Source organism: Hemicordylus capensis, chromosome 5 (genome assembly GCF_027244095.1).
Source record: "Hemicordylus capensis ecotype Gifberg chromosome 5, rHemCap1.1.pri, whole genome shotgun sequence".
Taxonomy (NCBI): domain Eukaryota; kingdom Metazoa; phylum Chordata; class Lepidosauria; order Squamata; family Cordylidae; genus Hemicordylus; species Hemicordylus capensis.
Window position 1 is genome coordinate 66028538 of NC_069661.1, and position 10993 is coordinate 66039530.

The 10993-nt window shown below is 44.9% G+C and overlaps 1 long non-coding RNA gene across 1 annotated transcript in view; it reads right to left on the reverse strand.

The window, feature by feature from the left end:
* The window catches only part of LOC128327908 (uncharacterized), a 65290-nt gene extending 56861 nt beyond the window's left edge, over positions 1 to 8429 (reverse strand). The window contains exon 1 of the long non-coding RNA XR_008308871.1: positions 8290 to 8429. This is a non-coding gene — a long non-coding RNA (uncharacterized LOC128327908). The remainder of the gene's footprint in view (positions 1 to 8289) is intronic.
* Between the last annotated feature and the right edge of the window lie 2564 nt (positions 8430 to 10993).

Here is a 10993-nt window from a genome sequence, read left to right on the forward strand (position 1 = left end):
CTCACAATCACAAGGATCTGATTAAAATGTTTATCAGGATCAACGAGCCACGTAGAGCTGATTCTGAGATTTCAGGGCAATCCTGGACAAAATGCTCCAGTTAACCAGAATTTAACCAGGATAGATAAATGCTGGTTAAGCAGAATGGTCTGACTAGGATTGCCCTGAAATTCTGTGTTCTCACAATCAGCCCTATAGGACTCTCTGAGCCTAGTTAACCCTTTTAGTAGGATCCTTTTGACTGTGAGAATGCAGTCTATATTTTCTGACACCAACAACAGGGAGATGTGTGTTCGTATGTGTAGAAAGCCCCATGTATCGTAATCACACTTCAGCGTGACCAAGAGACTGGTGAAAAAAAGAGATGGGTCCATGCAGATAAGCAGGAGCATTCCGTTTCAAAGACTTGCTGTTGGGTTTAGAAAACGACTGCCACTTTCTTCCTGCAACGGTGAGGGAAGCTGTTGTCATGGCTGAGGAGTGAAAATAAGGAAAGCTTTTGTCCTGGGCTTGGCTTGAGTCTCCTCATCTGTTTCCCTCCCTTCAGCAGTAGCATTGTCTGAAAATAGCCACTGAAGCAGGGCAGTGATATGAGACACTACTGCTAGGGAGGAACAGGGGCCAGCTCCCTCACACAGTAGGTTCAAAGAATGTGGCAACAGTCTTGGGCACAACTGAGGTGGGAGCATAACATGTCTTTTGTGCCTCACACTGGGGTCACCAGTGTCATGGCTAGGGGAACGTGTTTTGTTTTGTTTTTAAATTTTTCCTGGAAGATATCTCTGAGGACAGGGGAAAGTTAACCTCTCCCTGCCCATCATAGTAGGCATTTTTCTAGAAGAAAAATGTTGTGATATCATACATATAGGGAAGTTCCATAACCTATTGAAATGTTAGTGAATTCTATAGAAAATTGCTATTGAAATCTGTTGATTTCCTCACAAAAAAGGAGAAGTAAAGCACTTGAGGAATTGCTCCCAGTTATATCAAAACCTGCTGAAGCCACCTAATGGAGCAGCAGGAAATGACTTGACTAGCAAGTCAGAGGTTGCTGGTTCGAATCCCTGCTGGTATGTTTCCCAGACTACGGGAAACACCTATATCAGGCAGCAGCTGTACAGGAAGATTCTGAAAGGCATCATCTCATAGTGAGCAGGAGGAGGCAATGGTAAACCCCTCCTGAATTCTACCAAAGACAACCACAGGGCTCTGTGGTCACCAGGAGTCAACATTTACTCGACAACACACTTTACTTTATCAAAACCTACATGCAATTCAGTCTAGGGTTAATCTGGAGTACTTGGATTTAAGCATTTTGTCCCCAGTTTATGTTTTTCTTAAGTACTCACAGCAAGTGATGAGTGTGTTGATGCAACAGCAAGAAAGAGGGCAGGCCTGTGGGCTTCTCAGAGGCATTTAGTGGGCCACTGTGTGAAACAGGATGCTGGACTGGATGGGCCTTGGGCAGCAGGGCTGTTCTTATGCATGCAAGGATGCAGATGCTCTTACACCGAGATCACATGCAATTTACCACTACTCCAAAATCTACTACTTCCCCAACCATGCTGGGGGGAAAGCCTGAACAGGCCAAAGAATGGCCAAATGGGCCGGTTTTGGAAGGCAGGGAGGCCGGCGGGGGAGGAGGAACCTCCATAGACCCACCTGCTGCCTCAGAGAACACCCCCACCCGAAGGGGTAAGTTTAAAAAAGATTTTAAAAATAATTTTACACAAAAATGTTCACAGACCCCCGAACAGGTTTGGTCTGGGGTCGAGCCAAACCAGGGGTGGTTCGGCTTGACCCCGAGACTTCAAACTGAACCGGTTCGACTTTGAACTGGTTGAGTTCTGAGCCTGTTTGCACATCCCTAGGTGCCAGATCGTAGTTGGATGAATGTCTGTAATGTGATTCATAGTTTCAAAAATTAACCGCAGGTTTGGCAACCTTTGGTTCTGCATTACATGTGAATGTGGCCACTAACTCTTTTGTATTTCCTAGTATCAGATAAATGTATTATTGTTTTTAAAGGGGGGAAGGTCACCAGAAAAAATATTACTGAGTAGATTACAGTGCCAAATGACTGCTCATGTTGTACATTTTGTGGATGGCTGCAATGAAATTATTGGTATCCAACCATCTGCAAAGGGGTTTAACAGACAAAATAGCTTTTCCTGGAAGCCATCTGCACAAATACTGATTGAGCAATTTCATAAAATTCTTGTTTGGTAACTTATGAATTGATGAGGTGGTAGAGTGTACTCCAGTCCCCCATTACTCTCTGCAGCTAAAACAATAAATTCATTTCTTTTGCCATTATCATTACTGCAAATGGAGACAATGGAATAAAATCCAACATAAGCCAGTAAGAGAGGTTCTGTTTTCTCTGTTACTATTAGGCTAAGAAATATCTTGGTGTTTCAGCACATGAAGGGCTCTGAAACATCATGATCTTTACCAAGTCCATTGGCATAGTTGTGGTGCCTCATCTGAAGATGCTTCTGTTTCTGCCATTCATTTTTTCCTGTTAGACTTCAAATACTGAGAATCCAGATATACTGAGAAACAAATATCTTGTTTGCCACTTTGGTTAGAAGTACCTCTTTGAATGTTGCAACTGTTTTTCCAGATGTTGCCCTTGTCACGATGATTCATGCTTTCATGATCCTGGGCTTGATTTGCTGACTAGAGCAAGCAGTCTTAAAGTTTGCCCTCTGAGAGTACTTCTGTAATGACTTGATATTCACATTTCTTAAAGTGAAACTTCTCACTTAAAAAAGAAAAGCGGTTGACAAGCAAGTTCTGCTATGCTGTAGAGGGATAAATGTAATTTTAAAAGATTAATAAAAACAAACAATAATTACTTTTTAAAAAATATTGAGTGGTATGGAACTTAATATGGTGCCTAAATAAGAGCCTCAGTAAGCTGATATGAATTTTTAAAATAAAATTTAAAAACTATACATTAGTCCAGACTATTGACAATAGAGGCTTTTATCTATAGTGACTGATGTTGAATGGGTTATAAGTCCTCTACAGAAGATTCAGCATGACAGAATATCTTCCATTTCAAGAGATAACCTCTGACATTCTTTCAGTAAGAGATGAAAACCCCTTTCTTCTCCTGTGTGTTGATGGTGTTTCCTCAATGTTGCTGATGAATTGGAGAAATGCTTGGCTTTCAGTTATCTCTTTCTCATGTATCAAGTTTGCTGCTAACATGAGAAAGTCACCAAGATCTGTGATCACCATATCATTCCTCAGGATTTTCTGTGCTTTGTCAGGAAAGAGATTATCGGCATGAAATTATTCCCCCATTCAAACTTCACCTTTGCACTTGATCTCTTGTGGGGTCTTGAATAAAGCTCTGGAAAATGTAAAACACAAGAATTCATCTTCCAACCAAACCTTAGCCAAGCAGCAAACTCTGAAAAGTGGTTATATTGATCTCATGTAGCACCTACTTATAATGTTGAAAATCATATCATCATCCCTGGAATATAAGGTGTCTTATGCCAAATCCTTTGAGGTTGAGAAGGTTTTCTGAAGTTCATCTCTTCAGGCTTCCTCTTCTGTCGTTACCAAACAGTTCAGCAAGAGTAGTTAGTGTTCTGATCATACCTTGGGGTACCACAACCCAGCAGTCAATAAGATGCTCCTGCATCTTAGTCTCTTGCAGAACTATAAACAGGTAGGTGGCATGTGGCACTAGAGGTGTTGAGGCTCACAACTCCTTGCTAGTGGCAACAAAGTAGCTCATTTGCATGGACTTGATGTGTGAGCCTACTTATAGCACATACATAAGACCGTGCACCAGCCATAGTTGTCTGGCTGGGACATACATAGGTATGTCATCGGGCCAGTGCAGCACAGCACATAGTAATGTACATATCAGTTGCACTGCAAGGATACTATGCCAGCAGTGCAGTCAACTGTTCTGTTGCAGGTGGTTTGAACCTTTCCATTAGCCTGATCAAATATCATAACCCTAGATCCAGGACCCCCTCAATTATGGACAAGGTGGACAGTTCAAGGAATGCATCAGGGTGGGAAGACTCTACAGCCCAGGCTCCAGGTGACCCTGCACCACCAGGACCCCCCATACCAGGAGCACCAGTTGAACCAGAGCCAGAGTCCTCAAGGCCCTAGAGATCCCCCAGCACCACTGGAGCCAGCCCTTAGACAATTAGACAAGGCTCCTTTGAACAACAGAGCCTTCCCCGGGGAATGGACATGACCAATTCACACTACCTGGGCAGCAGCCATAAATATTGGCTGCCTGTACCAGCTCCAAGTCTTAGCTGGAGCAACTTCAATCTTACGTGGTTATACTCAGCTCACTTGCATTCCTGCTTGGAACTATCCAAGGTCCTGACCCCTCTCCCCTTGGGACAGTCTATCCTGCTCCAGAGCCTTGTCTCAATGGAGACCAAGAATTAACCTGGGATACCATGATACTTACATACATATCCACCTGCAGAACCAATCAAAGAACTCTGCAATACTGAAGTAACAGCACGGCTTCTGCCATTGTGCCAATGCGTAAGCACATATAGCTTATCCTAATCACTCCTCTTCTGAGACAGCCAGTATGTCTGTAGGACTAGTCCAGTCATGACCCAGAGTCTCTGTTTCCCCAAGTTCCTTGTGCTGGTTGTTGCTCAGCTCTATATAATCACATTTATTTCGCTCTGCTTTGAAGCCTGTTAAGCATGGCAGGTTTTGTCCCTTTCCTTGGTGTGAGGTGTAGATTATGTAAATAGCTCTGAGATGCACAGGGAGACTGGCATAATGGCTTCTGATGTCACAAAAGTACTAATGTACTAAGCAAGGGAAATCAATGCTATTTTTCTATCAAGTTCTTAGGAGAAAAGAAGCATCGAGGGATTTCTTTCTCAAATGAAAGGTCAGGTTCCCCATACACTCTGACCTCTTCCTTCTCAGGAGCAAACTACATGTGAAACCCCAAGATAAATCTTCCAATATATTTTTCTTTATTTCAAAACAGCTGTGGGGAGCGGGGGAACTGCATCAGGGGCAGAGATTAGCCCTTTCACTCATTCCACCAATTGAAACTGTCTCCCAATGTTATCATTAGGTCCAAGAGAAAGAAAGCTTGGTACAGCCTTTGTCTTTTGAAGACTGTTGGCTCATGATGGGGTATATGTGCATTCACCACACTAGTGCTTACTTTGGCACCAGGAGGGAGGAGGATACATTAGTTTGCCACACTAGACAGAGGAATTTGCAACAGGAGCAGACAGCTAAATTCTGCCAGGGCCAAAACCAGCCCCTGCCAGACTAAGAAATTATTGTAATTTCCCCCTTCCTGTCACAAACAGTGTGCTGTTTTTTAAAATTATTGATTCTAACTCTCAGATATCCAAGTCATGGATGGAAAATTCAGGGTCAATTACAAGAGACACATTTTCTACATGGAAGTTTCTTCTGTGCAGGTGTTGTGCAGAAACCCATGTGTAGTATCTATTCTGCCAGGGGCATAGCAAGGTTGGAATGGGCCCAGATACAAGATATTAAAATGGGCCCCCAGCCCCTCAAAGTCCAGGGCCTCCACACACCCCAGGCCCCCAAGGATTTAAGTCTGATATTTCAAAATAAGTATGCTGCTTGGAAATACATTTCACTGAATACACACATGCACACTTCACAATATATAGTGATATACATTGAGTACTATATATTTGTGCTACTTTTAATACCTAGAACACACTAGAAACACTAATTATTAAAATGGCCCGCTCACTGCAGACAGAGGCATATCTAGGGAATATAGCACCTAGGGCAAGCACTGAAATTGTGCCTCTGTCCAAACATCTGACACCCATCCTTATCTATAAAACGCTTGGTGTCCGTCCGTGGATGGACACCAAGCGTGTGTCCGTGCCTCCCTGGCCTCTTCTGGGCATGCGCGAAGCGCATGGCCAGAACAGAGCCAGGGAGCCAGGACCGCCAGCACCCGGCGGCCATCTTGGGCGGCCAGAAGCGGCCGCCCCGAAGAAGCCGGGTAAGCGGCGGCGGGGGACAAAGCCGCCGCCTCGGCCAGAGGAGACGGCGCGGCCAAGGAGGCGGCAGAGCCATGGCCGAGGCCTGGCCGTGCTGCCGCTTACCCGGCTTCTTCGGGGCGGCCGCTTCTGGCCGCCCAGGATGGCTGCCGGACGAGGTGGCGGAGAAGACAATGCGGCGGTGGGCCCGGGCAGCGGTGGACCAGGCCGGAGCCGTGGGCGGCGGTGGGTGGCGGGCCCGGCCGGAGCCGCGGGCGGCGGTGGGTGGCGGGCCCGGCCGGAGCCGCGGGCGGCGGTGGGTAGCGGGCCCGGCCGGAGCCGCGGGCGGCGGTGGGTGGCGGGCCCGGCCAGAGCCGCGGGCGGGAGGGGTAATGGCGGCGGTGGTCTGGAGCGCAGAGCTCCCCTAGCGCCCGTTATCCAATGGGCTACAAAACCACTAGTCTTTCAGATAACTTTACCATAATATCAGCTCAAAAATACAAGTTCAGACACTTTCGGGAGAAACAGGTTGAAAGCAACACATACATGCATACACACACATACAACCACACATGTGGCACATATGTGCCAGTCGCCTTCCCAAGGAAACACAGCACATCCATGTGCTGGGCATGCCTCCATAGAGCTAAGCAGCGAAAGCTCTCTTTAGCAAATGCTCTGCCACCTCAGCACACCTCACGACAGGTTGCTGCCTCCACAAAATTCAGGGATGGGTTTTTTCTGTCCAAACAGCTTTTGCCTTAAAGGGAGATGGCTGCAATGGGAAATCCTAGGGGCCCCAAACAACCTGAAATTATCCAGCAGCTTACAATAGGCTTGGATCCAGCAGCCTGATCAGGAAGAAGGTGGAAGTTGCAACTAGCCACTGAACAGCAAAACAGTGTGATGTTCCGTTTTTTTTTTTTAAAGCACCACACACACCAGTTAAAGGCAGGCACTTTCCAAGTTTGAAATCCCACAAACCTTATAATCATATTGCTTGACAAATATTCAGATAAAGATAGAGCTCTGTATAGAGAATTAAACAGCATGCGAGTGAATATTTCTATTTTATTCCTTACCTCTCCCCTCCACCCTTCAGTTTTGCCAGCTTACAATGTATTAAACCAACATAGTCTTTTTAAGGGATGTTTTGTTCACTTACTTTTGGGCCATTTATATCTGTTTTTAAATACTCAGGTCCCTTGACAACAACTTTGCACTCTTCTGACTCCCTAGATCAGGTCTTGCAGAGGCCGTTTGAGCATGTGTGGCGACCATTTTTGTTCCTAGCAGCCTTTTTTAATTAAAAAATGGCCACCACACATGCTCAAATGGTCCCTGCGAGGTCCTATACCTTGCCAGGCCTCGCAGAGGCCTTTTGAGCATGTGTGGTGACCTCCAAAATGGCCACCGCACTGATCTTTGTAGGCCCAGACAGACCTGAAAATTAGCCTGAGACAGGCTGCAGCAGTGATCTAAGAGGCTGGCAGGGGGAGGGGAATCTTTGCAGGACCCCCCCCCCCAGGCCCTTAGGAAGCCCTCTGAAGGGGCCACAGGTAATTTCTTTTAATTAAAAAAATCTGTGAATTTGGGAGGGGATGGGGGGCAACATGGCACTGCCCCCCCGTGGTGCCTATGGCATGTGCCCTGGTTGCCCCCGCCTTGTTTCGCTTACGGCTGCAGATTAGCAAAGGAGACTTTCAACCATGGAGTGTGAGCCTATATATGTTTTCTCAGAATTCTGAACAAATTCAGTAAAGTTTGATTCCAGGAGGTTTTTCACAGGAGGCTTTTAAAGCCCTTTAACACACATTTCCTCTGGAATGGAGGTGCTGCATTCACATGTTGGCCAGATTTACCCTGAAGTCCCTGCAAGTTATTGGGGAGCAGTTCACACACAAGAAAAATAAAATAAAATAAAAGCACAAGACATGCTTCACAGTTCTCACTCAGACCTTCTGGGTTGCAAAACAACTTGAACATAAGTGCATTTATAAATCTATGAATGAATAATATAATATAATATAATATAATATAATATAATATAATATAATATAATATTGTTTGTTCCAGAGGTTTTTGTAATTTTTTGCCATGAAACAAGCCACTTATTGGCCTTTTTAGATAGTTTTTGTTTTTAAAGCCAGAAAATTTTCCTATCAGTTTTAAATTAAATATTCAGAGACTTCTCAGTCTCTCCCCCCCCCCCCCCGACATATCAAAGGCCTAAAGCAAGCAGATCCCTATATATCGGAGGGGACACCACAAAAAGGAATTCACATCATACCTCCATTAAGAAGGCAAAGACTGGTCTGTGCTGGGCAGAGAAAACCGTAGTGGGTAAAAGGCAGTCAGCGATGGCCACTCAGCCTGCCTCCTTATTCCTTCCTTGCTGGCTGCCTGCTGGGGCACTGGAGTTCAGGCTTCAAGGAGGCCTCTCTGGAAGCCCCACCCATCTGCCGATCAGCTGAAAGGCGGGGAGAGAAGGAGCTGCTGTGTCGCAGTTTGCAGGCTGCTCCAAAGGGCAAGGCAAGCAGGAGAGAAGGCAAACAGGCCAGTGGCTGAGGGGCCTTGGGGCTGGGCAGTAGGCAATGGGGTGGGGCTGGCAGGCACTGGTGTGGCACCCCCCCCCGTGGCACCTAGGGCACGTGCCCTGGCTGCCTTCCTCTCCAGTTACGCCCATGCTCGTGAGTTGCCATGGCAAGGAGCCGTGCCATGGTGACTCACAATCAGGACAATGGGGTTAGTGGAGCGCTCACTCCGCTAAATTTGTTTAAGGGGAGGGGGAAATACAGGTGAAACTCGGAAAATTAGAATATCGTGCAAAAGTCCATTAATTTCAGTAATGCAAATTAAAAGGTGAAACTGATATATGAGACAGACGCATTACATGCAAAGCGAGATAAGTCAAGCCTTAATTTGTTATAATTGTGATGATCATGGCGTACAGCTCACGAGAACCCCAAATCCACAATCCCAGAAAATTAGAATATTACATGGAACCAAGAAGTCAAGGATTGTAGAATAGAACAATATCGGACCTCTGAAAAGTATAAGCATGCATATGTATTCAGTACTTGGTTTGGGCCCCTTTTGCAGCAATTACTGCCTCAATGCGGTGTGGCATGGATGCTATCAGCCTGTGGCACTGAGGAGGTGTTATGGAAGACCAGGATGCTTCATTAGCGGCCTTTAGCTCTTCTGCATTGTTTGGTCTCATGTCTCTCATTCTTCTCTCGGCAATGCCCCATAGATTCTCTATGGGGTCAGGTCAGGCGAGTTTGCTGGCCAGTCAAGCACAGTACACTGTATACTTTTCTCGAAAGTTCTCGAATTTTGATGCCACAAGAACTCAGAATTCTAAATTTGGGTTTGAATTTTGTTCCCAAACCTGTTCATAACGATTTTGATTTGAAGAAGGACTTATTCAAATTAATCAGGCTATTGAAATTACGAAAATTTTTCGGTGCCCCTCCTTCTTTGGGAAAACAGGTCTTTAAAATCAAATCCACATTTTGTCCAATTGTGGATGACCCAAATATTACAGTTTTCTACAAACAAATAGAAACTAGAATTAACCTGTTGCAGGATGATTATAACAAAAAGTACCGAATGGGTTACAACAATTTTTCTAAACAGGATTGGCAAGCCTTGAACTCGCTAAAAAACGATAAGTCCATTATTATTAAACTGGCAGACAAAGGTGGGGCAGTGGTGATTATGAATATTGAAGATTATGAAAGAGAAATACTCCGTATACTATCAGACACTACTACGTATAAACCTATCATGAGTGATCCTACTGAAAAAATCAAATATCTAATTAGGATAGTGGTACAAGAAGGGATTTCACTAAACCTTATCTCTGAGCCTATAGCCAAATTCTTAATGAAATCACATGGACGTACTCCTATCTTCTACACATTACCAAAGATCCATAAAAGTTTGAGTTCCCCTCCTGGTCGTCCTATCGTATCAGGTTGTGATTCTATACTGGAACCACTATCCATCTTTATAGATTCTTTTCTCAGCCCATTTGTCCCACACATTGCCTTGTATATAAAAGACACCAAGGATCTTATCCATCAGCTGGAAGGTATGCAGGTACCTGAAGACTGTACATTGGTCACTTTGGATGTGACTTCCCTCTACTCTAACATATCTTTGGATGAGGCGAAGATTACCATATGTAATTTCTTGGATAAAAGGGTTGACAAGTCTATTCCCTCTTACTTTATCGTGGAATTGGCAGATATTGTTTTGGAGAAAAGTTTTTTTAGGTTCAAGGAGCAATTCTATTTTCAACACAAGGGGGTTGCCATGGGCAACACCATGGCTCCAAGTCTTGCATGCTTATTCATGTCAGAGTTGGAAGAGGGTAAGATCTTGTCTCAAGAACAAAATCCATTTTTCAGACATATCATAACATACAAACGGTTTATTGATGATATTTTCATAATTTTCCAAGATTACACAAAACTTTTTGAATTTGATCTTTGGATTAACTCTATCCATTCTTCTATTAAATTCACTATGGTCTCCAATTTACATAAAATAGCATTTTTGGATACACACAAAAAAAGCATTCCTTTTTTGCAGCAGCAACCTTCCTGCTGGGGGGGGGAGAGAGAGAGAGAGAGAAGCCCCCCAAAATAAGCCATCCCAACTCCCTTTGCAAGCACAGTTGCTTTCCTCTGTTAAGTGTCTCCCTTATCTGCCTCTTTGGGCCTGGGGGAAGAAATGGAACACAGGAACATAGGAAGCTGCCATATACTGAGTCAGACCACTGGTCTATCTAGTTCAGTTCTGTCTTCACAGACTGGCAGCAGCTTCTCCAAGGTTGCAGGCAGGAATCTCTCTCAGCCCTATCTTGGAGAAGCCAGGGAGGGAACTTGAAACCATCTGCTCTTCCCAGAGTGGCTCCATCCCCTGAAGGGGATATCTTACAGTGCTAACACTTCTAGTCTCCCATTGAAATGCAACCAGGGCGG